This window comes from Mirounga leonina, unplaced genomic scaffold (genome assembly GCF_011800145.1).
Source record: "Mirounga leonina isolate KUSES-001 unplaced genomic scaffold, KU_Mleo_1.0 Mir_153, whole genome shotgun sequence".
Taxonomy (NCBI): domain Eukaryota; kingdom Metazoa; phylum Chordata; class Mammalia; order Carnivora; family Phocidae; genus Mirounga; species Mirounga leonina.
Genome location: NW_023270387.1, coordinates 7637035 through 7661946, shown reverse-complemented (window position 1 = coordinate 7661946; position 24912 = coordinate 7637035). Strand labels below are relative to the sequence as shown.

The window sequence follows — 24912 nt, the reverse complement described above, 5'->3', positions numbered from 1 at the left end:
TTATCAGTAAGCTTATCAGGCAGGGTCTCAGGAGGAAACACAACTCACTCTAGATGGTACATATGAAAAGACTTTAATGAAAGGACCATGTACAGAGGCCTGAGTATGTTACAGGAATTAACAAGGGCTGTTGAAGCACCCAGACAGCAGTAACAAATGGTGAGCCATTACTAGGTCTATGGCTGAAGGAACAAGGGGAGGAAGGAATGTAACTGGAGCCTGATGAGAGCTGAAGAGTAGAAGAAGGGCCTTGTGGCAGAGGCTGCAATCTTAGAGGGAGGAAGCAATGGCAGAGAAGCAGTGCTACAGCAGGGAAAGAGAGGGAAGGGCTCTCCTCCCCAACCTTGATCTTCCTACTGGTACCTCCTACGAACTAAAGTCAAATGGAAGCTGGTAGACAAAGGAGCCAGCTGACAACGTGTTTAAGGATCAGTATCCCAGAGCATGGAACAAGGTGCATCTAGGTGAAGGCTGGGGTGGTGCAAACAGAGAACCAGCCCAGAAAGATAAAACATGTATATAAATAATAGAATCCAGATGGGGGAGAGAATTTCCAAGTTACAGGTGGGTAGGTGGGTTAGTGTGAGCCCGGGAATCAGAGAAGCCTTCATTAAGAGGCACAGTGGCTGGTTCTTGAAGAAAAGGTAGAATCTAGAAATATAAAGATAGAAATATAGGGAAGATGGTATTTTCAGGCAGAATGAACAATACAACAAAGGCACACAGACGCACGGTATGTGTGGGGTTGGGAGTGCATATGTGGGGAATAACTCACTCTTCCATTTGGAATATGAATATAGGAGGGGAATAAGGTATAAGGTAGGGTGAGCCCTGGAAGTGAGGAGCCTCAAATGTTCTGTGAAGGAATTTGAACTTTTATTCTGGGGGCCGTGTAGCACCAGGTACACGGGGGAAATATTTAGAGAGATGAATCCGCTAAAGCAGAGAGCATAGACCATATGGAGGCAGAAGAATGTTGTTTTATGGAAGAAGTGGTTGCTGAAAGGCTTTGTCTTTTGCTTGAACTGAAACAAAGTCAAGTCACCCCAGGAAGATTTTCACGAGTTCCATTCTCCCTTTGCTTTGTTCCCTTGTCTTGAAAAATCAAGTTCAGGCTCAGTTAAAAATTCAGTCAGCTGGCCAGTTAGTTTAATCCACTGGTGCCAAAACTTAAGGGACAACACTGAAAATGCAATAAACTCAATGAGAAACCTAGATAGTCATAGGTATCATAATACCATAATCAAAACTCTTGAGAGCCATCTGGATCCACAGCTAGGGTGGAGTGGGGAGGTGCAGGGGCTAGCTTCTCTTCTCTTGGAGTAAGATATTTTTATTTGTCTGTTGTTTTCTCTTTTTTAGTAGCTCCTGGTCCCGTATTTTTTGGTAGCCACTTATCTACTTAAAACCAGGAGAATCAACCCTCTATTCAGAGATTGTTTGTTTTGTTTTGTCCTAATAGAAGTTTTGAATGTGTAACTTTTATATAGCCATGTGGTCCAGATTCCAGGAAGCAAGTCTCTTCCAGATACTTCTAACCAGAGTCCAAACCTTTCTCAGTTGGGTTCCAGTCGCTGCAAGTGTTAGCAGAATTCCGAATGGAGGGAAATGGGATAGAAAGTAGAGAGGTTGCAATGTGCCAAATCCTAGGATGTTGTCAGACAGATGCTCATGAGTGAAGAATTATTGAAAGCCACAGATTCCCACACAAATGTCTAGGCTCACAGAGTAGTTTATCAACTTCAGAAAAACTGGTTGGTTTTCTGATGTCCAGACCTCTTGAAGGAAGCATTATATAGCTATCTTATGCACTTGGGACCATATAAGACACTGACTGAATTGTTTTTCCTTTTCTCATTTAGGTAGGGCATCATGCAGATAAGAGCATGTAGTCTGCAGATGATCCTGACTTAAGCACTCACAAGCTGTGTAATCTAAGACCAGACATGTAGTCTTTCTGAGCCTCAGATTCCTCATCTGTAAAATGAGCAAGATGATATTCACGCCACAGTAGAAAGATCAAATGATAAAGTCTGCTGTCCTGCTTTTTAAAAAACTGCAGCAACTTGTGTAAGTCATAGTTTGTTATTATTGCTATAATTTCTTGGGAATGTATTTTATTTTACCTGATCAGAAATGGTGATAATGGGGTTTAGGAGTCTACTAGCTATCTCTCTGTATCTTGGACTTTGGTCTTTAGACATGTGGAAAATGATGCTATGTAATTCAGTTCTTTGAATACTGTCTGATGCCCTGGTGAAGTGTTTGGGAGACGCATGGAGATAAGTAAACACTGTCCCTGTACTTCCAGGGCTTACAGTGGAGTGGATGGATGGATAGATACATAGATGGATGGGTGGATGGATGGATGGAAAGATGTGGAGATTGATAGAGATCGTAGGTGTGGATGTGGATGCGGACTCAGGTGCAGGTGTAGCTGTAGATAGAGATACAGATGTAGATATAGAAAGGGAATGCCTTCTCTTAGATTGATTTTGCTAATGAGTAGCCTTTGCAAATAAAGCTTTGCTCTCCACTGCTTCCATGACAATGGATGCGGCTGTGAGAATAGAAAATGAGAGGTTCACCCATAAGAACAGGTTTATCAACAGCCATGCTTGACTAAGCACATGCGATGTCATTTCCCTCATAGACATTTGGCAGAAGAGTTCTTAAAACTTTACTGCAAGTAGATAAAAGGTGGTTCCCTAGCTATGGATAAGGGACTCTGTCCCATTTTTGCCCTGGTTAGTGAGGGCAGTATCATAGAATCTTGGAGGTAAAAAGGAAAATCATTTAAAAGACTAGAGAACAAAGTCCAATATTTTTACCTTATGAGTTTTTCCTAGGGTACTTTAAAAAAACGAACAACAACAACAATAATAAAAAAGCTAATTCTTGAGGCCTGGATGGCTCAGTTAAGCGTCTGCCTTCGGCTCTGATCATGATCCCAGGGTCCTGGAATCAAGCCCCACGTAAGGCTGCCTGCTCAGCGGGAAGCCTGCTTCTCCTCCCTCTGCTGCCCCCCCCACCCCCCACTTGTGCTCTCTCTCTCTCTGACAAATAAATGAATAAAATCTTTTTTTAAAAAAAGGTTAATTCTTACGTTTTAGGTGATGGTGTCATTTGGCAGTACATATCTCAAGGCACCCTTTGGAAACACAGACCTGGCTTTATAGACCCTAAAAAAGATCCGTTTCTTTAACAGATGGTATTTAGATTAAAAGAAACAAACTCCAATAGAATTAAGATTGGTTGGGGCACCAAGGATAAAAGAATCTGGATCTGTTAAAACATATTAAAGTATTTTTATGGCAAAAAAAAGAGAGAGAAAGTCAGACAAGATAAGATTTAGATTTCTGCCCTTAAGACCCAGCACTTAGATCTAATTCCACCTGGAGAAGAGAAGGCTTATGATGATTCTGAGCTATCTCCAATGAGATATAATATACAAAATGTGATTTTAGGTCCTGTAGATAAAGTTTCAGTGAATTGTCTCCCATTTGTGCTAACTAGCATGCCAAACGGTGAAGAAAAAAATCCAAAACATTTACTTTTGACTTTGGGATCTTTGGGATGTTTTCTCTGAAAGAAATAATATCTAATCTGGGCATTTTGGATACTACAAAATAAAATCAAACATTTAAGGAAGTATAAAAGGGATAAATATCATGAGGAAAAATGTATGATACATTTAAGCATTTGGTTCTTAGAGGAACTTTTTTTTTTTTGAAATAGGCTCCACGCCCAGTGTGGAGCCCAGTGTGGGATTTGAACTCATAACCATGAGACCAAAACCTCAGCTGAGATGAAGAGTCCGATGTTTAACGGACTGAGCCACCCACACGCCCCCTTAAAGGAACTTTTAAAATTGCAATGGTAATTTCTAGAGAGGGAATAAAGCTGGGAATAGGGTCAGTGATGAACAAAGTGTGGTGAATGATTGGACACAAAAAAACAGCCATTTTAAGCATTTAGGTGTGTCTCTCCCATCTCCCCCCCGCCCCATGGACAAATCGGGGATTGACCTCTTGGTAAAGATCACTGAAATAATTACACAAAATGTTATGACTGAGAGGACACTTAGAGATCATCTAGTCAAACATTTGTAAGCTTTTTTTTTTTTTTAAGCTACGGACACTTCCTCCAGTGAAATCTTGTATGGAAGCCACAAATGTATATGAAATCAATCAAAATGGAGCTTGCCCAGCTGAAGCAGGGGCTGGGAGCCCCTACTCAGGTTATTCCCACCCCTACAGACAGCAGGAAACTATGACATACAATTTGAAAACCATACATCTACTCATTTTATTCATGTGATATCACGACAATTAGAGCCCAGAGGGGTGATGTGATGTGCCTGAGATCATACAATAAGCTTGCAGCAAAAATAAGATCGCAGTCCTATCTTCCCAGTTCCTCATTGTGATTTATTCCCACTGCATCAGTCTGTACCAGTCTAATCATTATGATGAGCCTTATTTAAATTTTCTTGTGGAAATATTTCATATGTCCCACATAAATTTTAAGCAAGTGTTTGAGTGTCTGAGTCATATTTTTTTTAACTGATACCTTTGAGGGCTCACCTAAGGCTCTCTCCTCAAGCTCTTCTTGGATACGCAAAATTACCAGCTGCCATTTTTAACAAACTTGCTGACATGCATACCTCCAAAACTGTGACAGCAGGGAATGGGAACTGATATTTTGAGATGGGGCATATTCCATTTTTCTCCCCAGTAAAACGCACCAAAAGCCCCAGGTATAATTTCTAAACCTCAGTCCTACCCCCATCAAACCAGAAAGAAGGAAAGCAGTAACATGAACTGCTTCTACTTTCATTCTTTTCCATGTCCCATGACCATCTCCCAGTTGAGTCGTGCACTAGTATTAAAATAACCTGCAAGCAGGTGAACAGCTGGAGATACCAGTATTAAAGAGCCTAAATAATTGGCAAACTAGACAATCAGACCCAGGATGGCCAAGAACCTATAACTACTCTGAGGAAATAATTTTTGGTCATCTGCTCTATACTGTTCTCTTCTCTAAACAAGAAACTCCCTATAAATGAGCTTTCATACCAAACAACCCAAGAAAGATTGGAGGGGAGAGGGGAGACGATCATGTTAGCATGTGGTGGCCCCCACCATTTTAACCACCTGAGTGACAGGACTGAAGGCCCCACTCAGTGCAGTGAGAGAGGCCCCCACTGTGAGTGAGACACTGGGTCACAATGCACAGTTCCGGACCATGACTTTGTCAGGATATCCATCTTGTCTTTTGTCATGACCTGAACACTGGGACTGGGAAAAGCATGACAAGAGGCCTGTATCAATGAGGGTTCTCCAGAGAAATAAAACCAATAGGAGATATTTATCTATCTACTTACTTACTTATTTATTTTAAGGAATTGTTTTACATGATTATAGAGGCTGGGAATTCCTAGGATCTTCAGTCCAAAGGCCTGAGAACCAGGAGAGCTGATGGTGTAAGTCCCAGTCTGAGTCTGAGTTCAGTCAGGAGATGACTAGTGTCCCAGCTTGAAGACCATCAAGCAGAGAAAGTGAATTCTCTCTTACTTAGCCTTTTTGTTCTATTCGCGCCTTCAGAGGGCCTCAACCCACATACAGCACAACAATCTGCTTTACTCAGTCTACTGATTCAAATGTTAATCTCATCCAGAAACACTTCTGCAGATACACCCCAGAATAATGTTTAACCAGGTATCTAGGCACCCCATGGCTCAGTCAAGTTGACATATGCAAGTAACCATCACAAAGCCTGAGAAAGGAGGCAGGTCCTCAGCAGGTGTGCCCCTGAAAGTTTGTCACCACAGACACAGACTGGCATCCATCTCAGCAGGTGTCCACCTTACAGAGCCCATTTTGAAGCCCAACATGTCTGTGGATGAGGCCACTGTGACCACACCTAGACTTGACTTTAATATTCCTCTTGAATGAAGCCATTGTCCATATGGGAAGAAATACAGAAAGGATGAAAAAAGATACTTTTTTCTATTGGATATTCTTTCCTGCTTTGTCACAGAGTAGTTGACCATAGAGTTGAGGGAAATACAAATCAAAACCACAATGAGCTACCACTTTACACCAATTAGAATGGCTAAAATTAACAAGACAGGGAATAACATATGTTGGTAAGGATGTGGAGAAAGGGGAACCCTCTTACACTGTTGGTGGGAATGCAAGCTGGTGCAGCCACTCTGGAAAACAGTATGGAGGTTCCTCAAGAAGTTAAAAATAGAGCTATTCCTATGACCCAGCAATTGCACTACTGGGTATTTACCCCAAAGATACAGACGTAGTGAAAAGAAGGGGCACCTGCACCCCAATGTTCATAGCAGCAATGTCCACAACAACCAAACTGTGGAAAGAGCTGAGATGTCCTTCAACAGATGAATGGATAAAGAAGATATGGTCCATATATACAATGGAATATTACTCAGTCATCAGAAAGGATGAATACCCACCATTTGCACTGACATGGATGGAACTGGAGGGGATTATGCTAAGTGAAATAAGTCAATCAGAGAAAGACAATTATCATATGGTTTCACTCATATGTGGAATAAAAGTAATGGTGCAGAGGACAATAGGGGAAGGCAAGGAAAACTGAATGGAAAGAAATCCGAGAGGGAGACAAACCAGGAGGGACTCTTGACTCTGGAAAACAAACTGAGGGTTGCAGAAAGGGATGTGGGTAGGGGGGATGGGGTAACTGGGTAATGGACACTAAGGAGGGCACGTGATGTAATGAGCACTGGACGTCATACACAACTAATGAATCATTGAACATTATATCAAAACTAATGATGGCTATGTTGGCTAATTGAATTTAAATTAAAAAACAAAAAAAAATGAAAGGATAAAAAAAGTGTTCTGGAGCATTTTTGCTCTTTGGTTCCTTTGCTGTTTTGTTCTTTGATTAATACATTTGGGGAGATGTGGAGAAGCAAATTTGGAAACATTTATGTCTCACAATGATTTGGCAGGAGAAACAGCATGCTCTTGACAGCTTCTTGACTTGGCTTCAATGGAATAACAGGAGGACACAAATTTTAGGCATTCATCTGCGAATAAGGTCCCAGAACATGGAGAAGACTCAAAGGCTGATTCTTCTTTAGAACAAGTTGATTATTTGATGTTAATGGAAATTCTAACCATTTCTCCTAAGAAGCTGCTTCAGAATTTAAGAACCCAAAGGAGTCTATCCCCCTGCAATATCTGGCAAGCAAATGTAAGGCAGGAGTACTTTAATGATCTATTTTTAAGAGGATTTTTGCTGTCCTGGTTAGTCTGAGTTGGCCTCTTAGGTGCATTATTTGGCAAAGATCCATAATTCACTCATTTTCCTAACTTGCTTCAATAATTTTCCATTGACCTAGAATTTCTCCAGCTCAGGACAGACCTCAGCCGAACAGAGAACCAGGGAGCCTGGATGGCAGCTGAATTGAAATATAGCTGATGCTTGAACAACACGTATTTGAACTGTGCAGGTCCACTTACACATGGGTTTTTATTTTTTTGAAATAAATACAGTAGAGTACTGTAAATGCATTTTCTCTTCCTTATGATTTTCTTTTTTTTTTAAAGATTTTATTTATTTTTTGACAGAGAGACACAGTGAGAGAGGGAACACAAGCAGGGGGAGTGGGAGAGGGAGAAGCGGGCGCCCCGCTGAGCAGGGAGCCTGACACGGGGCTCGATCCCAGGACCCTGGGATCATGACCTGAGCCGAAGGCAGATGCTTAATGACTGAGCCACCCAGGCGCCCCTCTTCCTTATGATTTTCTTAACATTTCTCTTCTCTAGCTTACTTTATTATAGGAACACAGTATCTAACACACATAACAAACAACATGTGTATTAATCGACTCTTTATGTGGTCAGTAAGGCTTCTGGTCTCAGTAGGCTATTAGTAATTAAGTTTTGGGGGAGTCTTTAGAAGTTATATGCAAATTTTTGAGGGCACAGGGGGAGGTGGCACCCTAACCCCCATGTTGTTCGGGGGTCAAGTGTACTATCCCTCTAATGCTGCATTACAATGTATATTTAGACAAGGATTCTCCCCACTTAGTAAATAACAGATTTCTGGCATAACTCATCCCTAAACCACTTGTCAAGAACCTGTGGCAGGCAAATTTATCTCAAAACCAGCTTAAATCGACAACGTAAAACAGAAACTATAAAGTCAGTGAAAAGTCTTTCTACTGTGGAGAAATACCTAGGTCTTCTTTATCCATTCATCTGTCGATGGACATCTTGGCTCTTTCCACAGTTTGGCTATTGTGGACATTGCTGCTATAAACATATATACAATGGAATATTATGCAGCCATCAAAAGGAATGAGATCTTGCCATTTGCAACGACGTGGATGAAACTGGAGGGTATTATGCTGAGTAAAATAAGCCAATCAGAGAAAGACATGTATCATATGACCTCACTGATATGAGGAATTCTTAATCTCAGGAAACAAACTGAGGGTTGCTAGAGTGGTGGGGGGTGAGAGGGATGGGGTGGCTGGGTGATAAGACATTGGGGAGGGTACGTGCTATGGTGAGCGCTGTGAATTGAATCACAGATCTGTACCTCTGAAACAAATAATACAATATATGTTTAAAAAAAAAAGAAGAAGAAGACAGCAGGAGGGGAAGAATGAAGGGGGGAAATCGGAGGGGGAGACAAACCATGAGAGACGATGGACTCTGAAAAACAAACTGAGGGTTCTAGAGGGGAGGGGGTGGGAGGATGGGTTAGCCTGGTGATGGGTATTAAGGAGGGCATGTACTGCATGGAGCACTGGGTGTTGTGCACAAACAATGAATCATGGAACACTACATCAAAAACTAATGATGTAATGTATGGTGATTAACATAACATAATAAAAAAAAGAATTAAAAAAAATAAAAATATACTGTAAAAAAAAAAAAAAAAAAGAAAGAAATACCTAGGTCTTTGGTTCTACACCTGGATGGAGGTGAAAAATCAGAATATTAATTGTCTGAAAGGATTACCCTGCCTCCCTCCTCCCTTTTCCTGACCCCTTCAGTAGATGCACAAAGGAAATGGCATTGTTTCTGCTGGACTGGGTGATTTGGGGAACAAATCTGAATTATAAAGTGTTATGGGCTTTTGGAAGAAAGAAGGTGCTGTCAGAATAAAAGATGTTGTTCTTAACTTTTTCCATGGCACTTATATATAAGTCCACAGTTTGTGACCTGTTTTACAGTTGGCTGACTGCTCTCTCCGTCCCCCAACCTCCGCCCTCTTATTAAACAAAAGACTTGCATGTTCTGGGAAGTGCTGGCAACAGGGCCATGCCACTATCATCCAGGCCATGCTACGATGTGGTGGAAAGAGCCCCCGGCTGGAGCTTGAGAGCAGCTCTGGCCACTGTGGGGTGTGTGCGACGGGCTCCGGACCAGGGTCACCCCAGCGGCCGGTGCGGGTCGAGGGCAGCAAGGGACAGCTGCTGGAAGTGCCGCGTGCTGCAGCTTCCATCACAAATGCGGGAGTATCGTCCCTCCCCCTCCTGCTCACCAGGCTCGCTGGCTCTCCACGCACTGTCAGCTACTTCTCTCTTCTTCCAGCTGTAACCAACGTGTCTCTACTTAATTCTATTTCAGATTCATTCAACAAATATTTATTAAGCACCTACCATGCAAGCTACAGCTCTTCACCACACCTCAGTCCACCATTCATACTCACTTCTCGCTCAGAAATGGCTCTGGACAAGGACCCCCTGTGTATCGTTAAACTATCCAGGTCTCTCTCCATGGCAGCTGAGAGTGCTGATCCCTGCGAGTCTCATGAATTCTGCTCATCCTTTGCCTTAAGAACCCTCTCTCGTGGTGTTGCTCCTTCCTCTGATGCCTCCTTCTTGGACTCTTCCCTGTTCCTTGTCCTTTTTTGACATTCAATGTTGATATGTCCCAGAGTGACATTCCTAACCCTCTTCACTTTTAATTCTGCACACTGCCCTGGGTTACCCCATGTCTTCTTAGGGCTTCAGCCATCATCTACAACAGAAAACCCAGAGGGCTACATTTCTAGCCCAAGTATGTCTTCTGAACTGTGGACATATTTAGTCAGCTCCTTGCACAATACAACCACCTGTTCCAGTTACTATAGCTGCATAACAAATCATTCCAAAACTTAGTGGCACTGAACAACTGTTGGTTGGGTCAGGAACTTGAGGCATAGCAAAGACCATTGTTTCTGCTATATGATGTCTGGGGCTTCATCTGGAAGGACTTAAAGGCTGGAGTGATTTAACAGCTGAAGAATGGAATCATCTGCAAGCATCTCTACTCATATGCTAGTGGTTGATACCTGTCATGATGTCACACGTCTGTTGGCTGGGATCTCATCTTCTCTCTGGGCCCAGACTTCCTCACAGCATGACAACCTCAGGGTCACTGGACTTCCTACAAGGCAGTTCAGGGCTCCAAAGGTGGATGTCCTTGCTAACAATGAAGAAGCTGCATCACCTTTGAGACCTAGCCACAGAAAGTACTTAGTGTCACTTCCCTCACTTGATACCAGTTACAAGGGAGTCACAAGCCCACCATAATCAGAGGGAGGGGATGAGACCCCACTGGTGATGGGGAGAGTGGAAAAGCAGTAAGAGAGCACCTAGGACAGGAGGTGCTCCATCTTTGGAAAGTACAGTCTGTCACATCGCTCCTCTCCACCCCCAGCCTCACACATACTCCATCTGCACAGATGTTCCATACTGCCACGTACACTTTCTTCCCTCCAGGCCTTCACACATACTGTTCCCTCTGACCAGAGTAGCTTTTCCTGTCTCCTAGCTCCCACCAGTATCTGATTTTTTATCTCACTTCTATTTGTCCTTCAAGCCTCATCTCAGATGCCACTTCATTCAGATCCAAGTTTGTCCTTACAAGAGAGGCAGTGTCCACCACCTCATCTTGCTTTCCTCCCTGTCAGCCCTTACTCATTCAACAACCAGATGTGGAGGGACATCCCATGCTTGAACTCTGAGTCACTAACCTGAGTTCAAAGTCTGGTTCTGCCACTTGCTGATTGTGTGAATCTGAGCAAACTGCCTAACTTCATAAAACTCTAGTTCCCACATTTATAAAATAAGAAAATTATTATATTACCTTTTATAGCTGAGGATTAAATGGGATGGTGTAAAGATATTCACCCATAGGTGCTAGCTATTAACATGATCCTCAGAGCAGCTGTATGGGCCAAAGATTAATTTTAAGAACTGGTATTGCAATGCAAACACTTCCCTTCTAGCTTTAAGAGCTAGATTGCTCAAAAAAGTGAACTTCTTAAGCTATATTTAATATACAGCCATCTATTGTCTCTTTCTATACTTTCTTATTTTAATGGTTATATTTAATGTACATTCAGTATTTAGACAGCCATTCCTAGGTACTAGCATTTGTATAGTATGTCCTATATTTGGTACAGCTAATTATTTCTCACCAAACATATACTTTTACTCCTACTGATGTTAAGAAGAATCCTCTGCTTTTAAAAAGACAGTCACCCCAGATATCTCTCCTATGAAGGGTACCTCTCTGCTTGTACCACTGACCCCAGGAGGCAGCTAATTCAGCATAATTACTACCCACATATGACTTCTCTTTCTCCCTTTGGCTCCATTAACCAGTGTGCTTGGTGCTCACCATCCATGGCTTTAGTTTGCTCTGGGGATTACATATAGTGTTCCCCATCATTGTCCTTGGGTAGAAAACAGGCCCTGTTAAAATATTTACAGTGAAAAGCCACATTCTTCTGGTGATTTTGAGGTGGTGTTTTTGGCTTTGGGTGTTTTCTGTTTATTTCTGGTTTTGTTTTGCTTCTTTTCATTGAATTTTTCTAACTTGCCAGGCGGTTACTATTTGCACAATTTGTGTGGATGGGTTGTTTGTTTTATGCATCACTATGCCAAGGAAGAAAAGCTTTCAGTGTTGTTTAAATACTACATGAAAATGACCCAATATTCCAGCTCCACATCTGTTTGAGCAGAGTACAGAGAATAAAGAGCAATGGAGAAGACAGGGGAGTGAAAAGCTATGCAAGAGTCAAAGTTCTCCTTTGAAATCAGTTTCCTATATATTACTCTTTCCTTTGACACAGGATAATTGTATTATTCAGTAACAAGGATGCCCATTTTCACCTCTCCTATTCAACATAGTACTGGAAGTTCCAGACAGAGCAGTTAGGCAATAAACAAATAAAAAAATATGGTATGCAAATTGAAAAGGAAGAAATAAAATGATCTCTGTTTGCAAACACCATGATCTCATATGTAAAAAACACAAAAGATTGCACAGAACTACTGTTATAACTAATAAACTGAGCAAAGTTGCAAGATACAAAAATCAACATAAAAAATAATTTGTATTTCTACACACTAATAAACAATACAAAAATAAAACAATTTCATTTATAGTACCACACACACATGCACATAAATATCTGGAAATAAATTTAACTCAGGAGGCAAACACTGAAAACTACCAAAAAAATGCTGAAAGAAATGAAATACAGATAAATAGAAAGCCCATTTTCATGGACTGGAAGACTTAATATTGTTAAGATGTCAATATTACCCAAAACAATATATAGATTTAATGTAATCTCTGCCAAAAATCCCAGCAGCATTTTTTACAGAAATAGAAAAAATCCATCCTAAGATTTATGTTGAATCTCAAGGGACTTTGAAGAGATAGAAACAATCTTGAAAAAGAAGTGCAAAGTGGAGGCCTCACAATTCCTGATTTCAAAACTTATTACAAACTATCGTAATCAAAACAGTGTGGTGTTGGCCTAAAACAGACATATAGACCAACAGGATAGAATAGAGAGTCCAGAAATGAATGCTTGCATATATGGTCAAATAATTTTCCACAAGGGTGCCAAGACCATTCGATGGAGAAAGGGCAGTCTCTTCAACAAATGGCTTTAGAAAAACTGGAGATCCACATGCAAAAGAGTAAACGTAGATCCTTACCTTATGCCATTGACAAAAATTAACTCAAAATTGGTGAAAGACCTAAACCTAAGAGCTAAAACTCTAAAGCTCCTAGAAGAAAACAGAAGAAAATCTTCATGACATTGGATTTGACAATGATTTCTTAGATATAACACCAAAAGCATAGGCAATAAAAGAAAACAGTAGGTAAAATGGACTACACACAAAAAAGAAAGCTCTGTGCATCAAAGGACACAATCAGCAGAGTTAAAGGGCAACCTACAGGATGGGAAAAACATTTGCAAATCATGTCTGATAAGGGGTTAATATCCAGAGTACATAAAGAACTCCTACAAGTATGGGGTACCTGGGTGGCTCAGTCGGTTAAGCATCTGACTCTTGATTTCAGCTCAGGTTATTGTCTCGGTCATGGAATTGAGCCCTGTGTGAGGCTCCATGCTCAGCGGGGAATCTGCTTGGGGATCTCCTTCTCTCACCCTCTCCTTCTGCCCTACGCCCCCCCCCAAATATATAAATCTTAAAAAAAAAGAACTCCTACAAGTCAATGTCAAATAAATAAATAAATAACCAGACCTAAAAATGAGCAGAAGACTCTAGTTGATGTTTCTCTAGTATGATATACAAATGGCCAACAAGCATATGAGAAGATGTTCAGCACCACTAATCATTAGGGAAATACAGTAAGAACCACGGTGAGATACCTCATAACTCATTAGGATGTTTACTTGCAAAAAAAAAACCAAAACAGAAAATAAGTATTGTAGGGATGTGGAGAAATTGGAACCATCGTGAACTGTTGGTGGGAATGTGAAGTGGTACAGTCACTGTGGAAAACAGTATAGCAGTTCCTCAAATAAATAACATAGAGAGTTAACTAGGACCCAGCAATTCCACTTCTGAGTATGTACCCAAAAGAACTGAAAGTGGGGTCTTGAAGAGATATTCATACATCCACATTCATAGAAGCCATTATTAACAATAGTCAAGAGGTGAAAGGAACCCAAGTATCCATCAGTAGATGAATGGATAAATAAAATGTGGTATATACAGACAATGGAATATTATTCAGTTTTAGGAAGGTAATTCTGTCAAGTGCTACAGCATATCGAATCTTAAAGACATGTTAAGTGAAATAAGCTAGTTCCAAAAAGACAAATACTGTATGATTCCAGTAAATGAGGTACCTAGAGTAGTCAAATTTGTGGAGACAGTAGAATATTCATTGCCAGGAGCTAGGGAGAGGGGGAAATGGGGAGTTGCTATTTAATGGGTATGGAGTTTCAGTTTTGCAATAGGAAAACATTCTGGAGATTGGTTGCACAACAATGTGAATATAATTAGCACTACTGAATTGTACACTTCAAATGGTTAATTTTATGTTATGTGTATTTTACTACAATCAAAATTTTTAATTGAAAAAATTTACTAGCTTGTTAATTCATGAGGGAGAAAAGAGTCTACATAGTAAATAATTTAGAAATTCTATTAATTCAAGCTTATAAAAGATATGAAGTCAGTCTTTAAAATGTAATGTCCTCTTTCAGCTGAAAAGCTCTTCTAAGAAGAGACTTAGAATATTTCCCACTTACACTCCAAGCTCCCCAGCTCTTTAGCAGCTCCCAAAGACTTCTGGACATTTCCTCGAGCAAACCTCTCTATCTGTGATCATTTTGAGAAAGGGGATAACATGGAGGCTTATAAGACAGAGATCTAATATTTTTTAGCAAGTGTTAAACTGCAGAGTAGCATGTAACAAATGGGACAAATAAGGGAACAAGTCCAAAGCTCAAAAAGTAACTCTTTTCCAACATTTATTTAGTTGAATGTGTGTTGTGCCAGGACACTATTCTGAGAGTCAGAGGACTTGAGTTTTAGTCCCAACTCTGCCACAAAAGAGCTTCCTGAGCTTAGACAAGCACCTCATTGTGTCCTTTGTAATATGAGCAATTGGGTAAAATTACTAAGGACGCTGCCCACTCCTCCTCAACACAGAGGAAAACATGTTAGGTATCTATTTCAAGCGGAGATTAATCATCCTGCTTGTGTAGTCCCAAACTCGTAAAAGAGTAGCAAAGACAATTGAGTACACCGAAGTCTTCAAAGAATCGCTGGAGAAATCCGGCAAGATCCCACCCACCCTGTAACACCCTTACTGCTATTACCAACTCACTTGAAGCTGTGTGGTGGGAAACTGGAAGCTGGTGTCACAAAATGCCGTGGTCTACACTCCCCATCACATAGCCCTACTGAGGGTAAGTATGTCTGCACTCTGGGACACAGAGGCCTCTTCCAACTACAGAGTGAATCGCTGGTGGGGTCATGTTCTCGGGGAAAGTAATTTTCACTTGGGCACGTTTATCCCCCAGAAACTGCTCCCAGTCTAACTGCTCACTAACGTGAGCCCCATGACAGGCCTAGACTCAGGCCCCATCCTCGGTGTGCAGGCGGGGCATGGCATTGTCCCAGGCAGTCCAAACAGAACTCAGGGCCTCACCTCCCACCTGCCCCTCCTCCCACCACTACTTCCTGCCACGTACAACACTCCACGGAAAGGACTGAGGAAGAAAACGTGTATTTCTTCTTCTTTCTGACAAAAATAAATGTTCATATCATGTTTTAGAGTCTCCAGTGAAGTTTTCGCATGCTTATCTCATGTAATCCTCATAAGAATGAGATGAGGTAAGTGGTATTTTACCCCTTTTCATAGACAGAGAAACTCAGACCTGGAGGGTTGTGTAGACTGTCACAAATGACCAAGCCCACAAATGGGGCATCCTTACCAGAGGTCACTAATGACAGCTGAGATCTATCAAGTTCTTGTCTTCAGTCTCTGAAAACATTGCTGCTGGGTCCAACCAACAGTGTGTACTCAATGCCTATGGACTTTATAGTAGACGATCACAAGCTGCTTTTGATATAAGGAAGAACGACTGGAATACCAGCTCCACATCTTGCTAATTTATAACTGGGTTTGAGTTACTCTTTTCTTCATTCATTCAGCAATATTTACTAAGTGCCCTAAGTACCAGGGGATGAATGTGCTAATTTAAATAGCATGGTCAGGGAAGGCCTCTTTCAAGAGATGGGATTTGACCCGCAACCTGATTAACAAAAACAATCTAGACATTTGAGAAATCCAGGGCCAAGGGAATAGTAAGTCCAGAGGCTCTAAGGCAAGATGAATTTGGGGTTTCAAACAAAAAGACGCCCCCTGAGTCTGGAGAATAGAGAAGGAAGAGAAGAAATAAGAGAACTAAGCTGGGCCATATTATAGAAGATACGTAGGCCAAAGTAAGGAGGTTGGATTATTCTAATCACAATAGGAAGCCACTAAATTTTTAAACAAAAGAGTAACACTATCCGATTTATATTAACTGCACATAATGTAACTTTTCTAAGCCTGCATTTCCTCATCTACAAAATTCTTATAATAATAGTAGCTACTTGATAGTTTCATTGAGAAAACTCAATTTGGCCAATGACAACTCAATATATAACAGCTACTACTACTACTACTATTATTATTATTAAGAGATGGATGACATTTGCATATGATGTCATGATAAGCAGTATAATAATCAGAATATACTATATAATACTCATAGCTCACACTAAAGGTGTAAATTTGCATATAGACACAAAGATTTCCAGCTGACTTCAGTCTGTGAAAACTGAACTGGAAAATCTGGAGTTGTCTGCTGCTTTGTGACTCAGCCTTATTCCCTGGGAGAGGTGAAGGAGAACTTAACTGTTTCAGTAGAGATTATCTTGTTCTCTGCCCTCCAACTTTTTCTTCTTTCAGATTGGGTCTCCAGAAGGCGTCTTTGGATTACTTGTCCCATCCCCATCCATGGTTGTGGCAAAAACTGTCGGCTATTCACCAAACCATTTCCTCTTCTTCCTGGAGTCACAGCTGGATTGCCTTTCCCAGGTGCCCTTGGCCACTTAGCAGTAGCCCAGAGACTAAATATTACCAGAGGGGATTTGTACCACTTCCTGGTCAGCCTACCCTGTAAAATCTTCTTACATAATATCCTCTGTGCTCTTCCCCCTTACCCTGGCTAGATGTCTATGCCTGGAGCAATGATGGAAACCATATATTAAAGATGGTGGAACCTCCATGAACCTGGGTCCCTAACTGATTTGCAGAGCCGAGTCCTCAGGCCTACCTGGAACTGTCTGGGACTTGTTACATGTTGTAGCAGACTGAATAACAAGTCCAAGGTAATGCAATCCTGCATTCCATTTCTACAGTCTGGTTATATTAAAAATCTCAGATGTTTGTGACCTAATTTCTGAAAATACATGGTTCTTAGTAAGGAAGTCTTCAGTTGACACTCATAAGACCCTAAAAGTTCTTCTCCGTCTTGATGGCATATTTTTCACTTTCCAGCTGCGTCTGTCCATCAGCTTCTCTCTTAGATAGCAGCCTAAAAATTGCTATGCTGGATTTGTGTCTAGTTCAGTGATGAGTATCCAGAAAGAGAATGCAGAACCTTTATTTAGGGACCTTCAACCATTAACTTAACTCCTCCTTGAAATTATTTTAGGTTCAGCCTACTCTGTGTGCTCAGTGCACTGTGCTTCCCCCAGTAGAGCTGTATTTTTGGTGTGTCTGTCTCCTCCCCACAGCTCCCGAGGGCACGCTCAATGTCTAGTACAGCTTTGCGTCCTCAATACCTAGCACTGTGAATGGCCCATAGGAGGTGCTGAGGGATTGAATTAATTGAGGGGGAGGGTGTTGTGGTTTTCTAAACTTACTGATTTGACACAGCCATTAGACTCTTCTGCCCTAACAGGTGTCATTAACCAACATCCGACAACTAACTACAAGCAATGTCTTAGACTCACTTTAGGAATGTTCCCAAGGCAACAGTTCTCAGTCATCAGTGCCCCCACCCAAGCTTCCCAACAGTGCTGTGATGTCTACATCATGTCCACAGTGCTTTCTTCTGCATGAATCATGAGCTCTAACTGGAGGCGGGGACAATGGCAGCTTACCACCATACAGAGCCCGGTAAACACCTTTGCAATTCCTGTCCTGCCCTCAGTGAGAACAAGAATGTGAGTGGTGCTCATCTTCCCCTTGGTACGGGACTAGGCTTCCAACATGTTAGAGGATCACTTAAAATAAAAAATTGGACTTGTTCACATTTTTAAAGACTTTTTAGATCTCCAGCAGTCTTGTTTGATTTTGGCAAGGGGAGAAGAAATCACCATGGTCCTGTTCACTATAATTTTGTTGTTGTTGTTTCAAACTTGAAAACTTCAGAAAGAAGTGGTAGGGACCCTGAGAAACAGTGCTCCTTACCCAGTGGGTAAGGGCAAAGGCTTGGGAGTTTGATGGATCTAGATTTGAATTCAGATGTACCACTTACTAGCTTTCGAACCGGGGCACCTTGCTTAAATTCTCTGAGCCTGTTTTCTTGTCTGTAAATTGGGAGTGAAAATACTACCCCCCTCAAAGGATTGCTGATAAGAAAGTGAGATAATGTATATGCTTAGCACCATACCTATCATCTAGTAAGTAATCAATACACATATTAACTATGATGATTATTATAAGCATCATTTTGGGTTTTTTGTGATTATCTTGCTCCTTAATTGAGTGAACTCAGGCTTGGAAAGATTAGTGATTTACACAACTAATGAGGGGAAGAGCAACTACAGTAAGTCAGATTATTCAGAGCCTCACTCTGGGGGTCTACTATCATAACACGAGCTTATCCTCATGCTCCAGGTTCTCAAGATCAATACAATGCTCCCCTCATTTGGAATACAATTCCATTTGTTCTCAAGACTTTCAAACAGATTGCCAGAAGAGACAGTTTTCCTGCCTTCAAGGCGGTCATAATTTCAACACAATCTAAAACCTTTAGATATAGATGGAAAAAGAAGATACTCCAATCACACACTGAGTTGGAAAAACAGATGTTCTATTATTTCCAAGACAATGTCTATAGGAAAAAGCTGGAGATAATTTGGAACCTTTCTAATAGGTTTTGAAGATGAAGAAAGTAGACACTCAAGCCAAGTGAATAAATAAATTCAAGGGACACTAGGATCAGAGATGTGTTCCACCTTCAGGGAGGAGTGTGGGGGAAAGCCTGGAGAAGGATAATACCCCTTAATGGTGAGAAAACTCTAAGAAGTGAGGTACTCACATACCACAGAAGTCTCAGACTGAACTCATATTCAATGTATCTTTACCTGAATCCATTATATCCAGTTCCTCACTAGCTAGGCCTTCTGTCACTGACTCTGCAGATGGCCTTCCAATCTCCTGTCCCCAAGCTAGAAATCTTTGCTCACCCTCAACTGTTCCTTCTTCCTCATACCAAGCCATCAGCAAATTCTCTTTTTCCAACCAAAAAACTCAATCCAGACTTGGAAACTGGCCCCACATCTCATGTCCACTGCCACTGCCTTGTTGGAGCATGGGCTGTACCTGTTGGAGATAGTCCAGCAGCCTCCTGTCTCACTCCCTTCTCTTCTAGAAGTCATCAGAGCATGGCAGCTGATACAGAAAATCAGCCATCCTTCAGCCGGGTAATGCATGTGCTTCTGTTTCAAACAGAAAAAAACAGACATAAATAAGGCAATTAGCACCATAGAGTGTGAAGATCTGTCAGCCACTGAATCAGTGAGAAAGTTTTGTTTTGTTTTGTTTTGTTTTTAAGTAATAAACATCTATATCTGGTTGCAGAAGAGAAGCTTAGTTTTGTTTTAGCTGCAGGTATAACTAAACATTTTGATGTTAAGAATTCTCCAGCTCCTTCTACAGTTGTAATATAGTAATGAAGACATTTTAGGGTTTTCATGTGAAATAAGAATGATTTAGTTGGACAATAAGTCTGAAAGAAAGATGAAACATTTCAATCTTTCAAGTGTTTACTTAGTGCTTCCTCCATATTGAACTCTGTCAGTCGGGTACCGTGATAATTGTTGCAAAAGAATTTTAAGACCTGGTCCTTGCTCTGAAGGACAACACAATCTCATCCTGGTGACAAAATGGAGACATGTGTTACCATCAGAGAATAATACAAGTTACCATTTTGTAGTATTAAGTGCAAAAAAAGAGAAAGAAATAGATAGACAAAGCCCCAGAACAGGGCATGAAACTAATCTGTGAACAACTTGTTCCAGCTTCATAATGCTGTGTATTTCCAGAACATTAAAATTTAGTTCAGTCCATTTTTAAATGCTTTGTCAAGTTTCCAGGTCGTTTTAGGTGAACACTATTATCTGTTATTTCAAAACGCTGCAAATCATCATCCCAAGAATATGTAGAATTTCCTAGAATTTAGCTTGTACTGTTTTTAAACCATTTGTTCTACTGTAGTCAGATAATGGAAGAAATATGCATCTTCGGTCATGACTATTTGCTATAAGGCAACCATGAATGCTTTAGTAAATTGAATTTTTTTCAAAATCAATTTTCTTTTTCTTATTACTAAAGCAATCCACGCTAATTATGCAGAAAAGACAGAAAATGTAGACAAGCAAATGAACATAAAATAGTTAGAATCATCTTTTATTCATATGCATATACATTTTTTAAACAAGAATAGGGTAACACAGCACACCAATTTGTAACCTTTTGCCACTTAATATATTATGAATATTTTTCCTTACCAACAAATACATTTCTGTGATATTTTTGATGACTGCATAATATTCCATATTGCATGGACCATAATGTACCAAATCCAATGATTTTCACAGATTTTGGACTCAGGACTCCTTAAGATCTTAAAAATTACTGAGGACTCCAAAGAGTTTTTGATTATGTGGGTTATAACTATCAACATTTACCATATCAGAATTATGAGAGATTTTAAAATATTTTATTAATTTATTTTAAAATCCCAGTAATAAAACAATTACATGTTAACTCAAATAACACTCCAATGAAAAATAACTATATTTCCAAAACAAAAAAATTATAGGGAGAAGAATAACATTATTATATATTTTTGCAAATGTCTCTAAATGTCTAAAGACAGCTGATTTCCTATATCTGCTTCATTCAATCTCTTGGTGATATCACACATCGTGTAGCCTCTAAAACACTGGTGACAGAATGAGAGTAAAAAGGACAAATAAGGTCAGAGTAGTATTAGGAAGAGAATGTAATCTTACATATCCCATAAAAGTGTCTTGGGGACTTTGCTAAAAGAATCTCTGGGACCCCCAAGAATCCCTGGACCATGTTTTGAGAAATGCTGATCTAACCAACGTCCAATTTGTGAACATCTGTAGTTTATAAACTGCATGATAACAGCAATACTTTCAAGATGTTTGAGTATTTTACTTGTTTGTTGATTTTTTAAAGATTTATTTGAGAGAGAGTGAGCATGAGCAGGGGTGGGACAGAGGGAGAGAGAGAAGCAGACTCCCCACTGAGCAGGGAGTCCAACATGGGGCTCAATCCCAGAACTCTGGGATCAGGACCTGAGCCAAAGGCAGACACTTAACTGACTGAGCCACCCTGGCACCCCTGAGTACATTATTTACTAAGCCAATGGAAAGGCTAGGATGTTGTCAATCATCAGCATGTAGCAAATATTTTCAATCATTGAAAAAATAACAACCACTTATTAACTACCTTGCACATAGTAGATCCTTCACCGAGAACTTGAGGTATTTTTATATAAATTCCTACAACACTGTGAGCTGACGTATCCCATTTTTAAAAAAAGACTTATTTCTTTGTTTTAGAGAGAGAGAGAGTGGAGAAGAGGGGCAGAGGGAGAGAGAATCTCACAATGAGATTCTCCCCAATGAGCGTGGAACTGCAGTGCATGGGGAGTGCAGGTGAGAAGTGGAGGGGTGAAGTATCAAAGCATGCTAGGTTAGCATACTGACATAACCATACCCGTATCATGGTGATCTTTCAGAGCTTAACTAAGGAATTGGGAGAATTTGATTTTTCAAATACTTTTCATTTTACCTACTAGATAGCTGAATCACTATAGATGTAGCAGTGACATAAAAATCGAAACATTTACATAGTCTACATGATGCGAATTGTTTTTGTGTAGATGTTCCTACTACATGTTTTTTTTTTACTGCAACCTCTTATTATTTCCGTATGTTTGCCTCTTCACACCAGTGAATAATTTCACTGATGCTCTGATAATAGTAATAACACGTCATAGCTTCCCTTGTTGAGAGGCGTCTACGTACTAACCCCAGGCTAAATGCTTTGTACGGTATCTGCACTTTATCCTTACAACAATTCTGCAAAATAGGTTTTAATCACCACCATTTTACTGATGAAGAATCTGAGGCTTCAAGAGAAAAGAGGCTTAATTTGTTTTAAGATTTATGTATTTATTTGACAGAGAGAGGGAGAGAGAGAGAGCACAAGCAGGAGCGGCAGAGGGAGAGGGAGAAGCAGATCCTCCTTCCTAAGAGGATCAGGAAGCCTGATGCAGGGCTCGATCCCAGGACCCTGAGATCATGACCTGAGCCGAAGGCAGACGCTTAACCGACTGAGCCACCCAGGCGCCCCAAGAGGAAAGAAGCTTAACATAGAGGAAACTAGGGCTGAACCAGAGCCTGTGTCTTTAACTGCTCCCCACTGCCTCCATCTCTTTCTGCTCTATAGCACACAGTAAATGCCAAAGGACTGAATGATGAGGAGATGAGACCACTACCACCTGCATCCCTAGGCACTGCCATCCTCCAGCCCCGAGGGCTGTGAGCCTCTCCACACGGAGGAAAGCAACTCTGTGTTCAGGTCCTGTTTGACTCAGTCCCAGGTACAAGATCTGGCCAGTGCCTGTCTTCTGATCCACAATGGTGACAAGCCACTGAGCACAGCATGCACTGTGATTACTTCTTGCTTTTAAAATAGCATCAGTCATTTCAGAAAGGCTGGATTATACAATATGTTGGAAATTCATAACATTTCTTTCTGGAGTTGACACTGACCACTGGCTCAGATATCTATAATCAGGTTCTGGCCCTGGGCCATGTTTTTAGAAGAAAAACAAATTCCTGTAAAACATTCAAAGTGGGATGATCATAGCAACCCCATGACAATTACAGAACATAAGGATGGAGCTTCTAAAATAGGTTGAAATGTATAAAATACACTGAAACTTCTAAAAGAGCCCAAAAGGCTTTGGAAGAAAAGTTCTGTGTAAGATTAAAAAAATTATATATAAAGCCAAAGACTATAATATGTATATGTAAAACTATTTATTCATGTTAGCACATGAATGAAATGTGATGTACTGAGAATATATTTAATAGAAGCAAAAAACATCTATACAGACCAGATATCATCTGAGGCCCCTTGCTTTTGGGAGATCTGGAGCAACATGAGTTGAGCCCAAATCCACAGCCTGGGAGAATCCAGTGCCTCCTCCCCATTTTCTAGACTTCAGGGACATCTTTCCCAGACCTTACTCTGCCTCTCCATCTGTACTGCCTCAGTTCCATACCCTGTCCATCCAGGCACAGAATCCAGCCCCTGCACCACGTCTCCCTGACCTCCACACATACAAATCCACCTGCACCTAAGCACTGTGAAGGTTTGCGAACTTTCCTAATGATCTGGGGATTAGGAGGCTGAGTTAATGTTGGCATCTCATGCCCTCCTACCTCACCTCTTCCTTCCTTTCTTCTTCCTCCTTCTTCTCCCATTGGATTAACAAGAGGATTCTTTCCTTTCACATGTAGAGAAATTTGACTTATACCCAGCTGTCTCAGTTCTCTCCATCTCAGATAAATTCTGTGGCTTTCCTAAGAGGAACTGGAAAATCAAATTGTCTCCATCTACTTACATATGTCCATGTCCATCCACAATGCATGAAGAGTCCATGGCTCTTTGCAACTCTGTTGCATATTTATGGGTTAGGACTCTTTGGTTTGCAAAGGGCAGAGACCCAGATTAAATTGGCATAAACACACAAGACAACCTGTGGGCTCATGAAATTAAAAAATCTAAGAGTCCGGGGCACCTGGGTGGTTCAGTCGGTTAAGCGTCTGCCTTCGGCTCAGGTCATGATCCCAGAGTCCTGGGATCAAGCTCCGCATTGGGATCCCTGCTCAGCGGGGAGCCTGCTTCTCACTCTCCCTCTGCTGCTCCCCCTGCTTGTGCTCTCTCTCTCTCTCTGTCAGATAAATAAATAAAATCTTAAAAATAAAATAAAATAATAAAATAAATAAAAAATCTAAGAGTCCACTAACCATGAATAAAGTTTGATGCAGGGGCTCAACGGAGCCATTGGGGTCTCCCTACATCACTCAGGTCTGCTTCCCCTCTAAGGTAGGTCCTTGACAAGTGATAGTCCTTTAGATTCCAGTCTTGGGAAAGGCTATAGCCTACTAGTAGATCATTAGGAAGTTGATCACATAATGTCTGTTTATGTTTGGTGCCTAGTACATTGCCTGGAACATAATGAGAACCCAATAAATATTAGTGAATTCAATTATTTTTTAACGAATATTTATTCAGCACCTATATGTGTCAACCTTGAGAATATAGTAGCACACCAAAGTTTCTGCTCTCATCCAGCTTAGATTCTGCTGAATGAAGTCATAAACAAATAAGACAATTTCACATAGTGATAGGGCTATGAATAAATTAAATGAGGCAATATGATAGATGGTGACCAAGGTGTGACAGAGGGCTCCCTAAGACAGGGTTAGGGAAGGATCTCTTTGAAGAGGAAATATTTGACCTTACATCTGGATGGTAAGAAGGAGCCAACTGTTTGAAAATAGAGAAGAATATTCCAAGCCAAGAGAAAAGCAGAGCAAAAGCCTTATGGCAGGAAAGAGTTTAGCAGGCCTAGTAGATGAGAAGATCAGTGACACTGGAACATTACAAATAAGGACAGTGCTATCATATGAGGTCAGGGAGGTAGGCAATTGACAAATCAGTGGGGCCTATAGCTCATAAA

At 40.8% G+C, this 24912-nt stretch overlaps 1 protein-coding gene across 1 annotated transcript in view; it reads right to left on the bottom strand.

Annotated features, from left to right (window-relative positions):
• CUNH11orf53 (chromosome unknown C11orf53 homolog) overlaps positions 1–24912 on the bottom strand; it is a 494983-nt gene that overhangs the window by 390917 nt on the left and 79154 nt on the right. The window contains exon 2 of the mRNA XM_035008894.1: positions 19443–19558. The gene's annotated coding sequence lies outside the window, so the exon portion shown is untranslated. The remainder of the gene's footprint in view (positions 1–19442; positions 19559–24912) is intronic.